Here is a 667-nt window from a genome sequence, read left to right on the forward strand (position 1 = left end):
AGCGGCCGCCGGGGCTGGGCCGGGGCCGGGGCTGGGCCTGGGCAGAGCCGGGGCTGTGGGCTCTCCGCCCGACCCGTCCTTTGTCTCCACAGCACCGAATGCGCTTACAACCGCGGCCCCTCACGATACCGGTGCGGAAGCATGAGGTAAAATCAGATGTGCCTTTTGCTCCCAGCTGCTTATGGGTGAATCTCAGCCCGAGAATCGAACTTTTTCTCTGAGAAGAACTTGTTCTGACAGTCGGTGCTGTTCACTGGCAGGCTTGCAGCGGTAATACACAAGTTTCGGATATGCAGATTTCCTTAATTTGCTTTTTTTCGGCCACAAAACCACCCCTCCAGCAAAGCATTCTGGTTTGCAGACTACTTCTGGCAAAGTCTGAGGGCCACAGGTATTAAATATACCCCTAATACATCACCGCATGACTGTTCCGTAATTTAAACATCAGGAAAAGTATGTATTAAAAGAGTTTAGTCTTGTATCTCTTTAATGTTGCCAGACATTTACATTGGGAAACAGTATGAGGCCCTAGACAGTTCTGGCCAACATCCCACAGGAGGATAAAAACTTGAATCTTAAAAGGTGAGAACATACTTAAATCATCCCCTTCAGTTTTCTTTGGAATAGCCCTGAAATACATGCAGTAAACTACATTAATGTTGCTTTC

This window comes from Athene cunicularia, assembly GCF_003259725.1.
Source record: "Athene cunicularia isolate RWA chromosome 6 unlocalized genomic scaffold, athCun1 chr6_part2, whole genome shotgun sequence".
Lineage (NCBI taxonomy): Eukaryota > Metazoa > Chordata > Aves > Strigiformes > Strigidae > Athene > Athene cunicularia.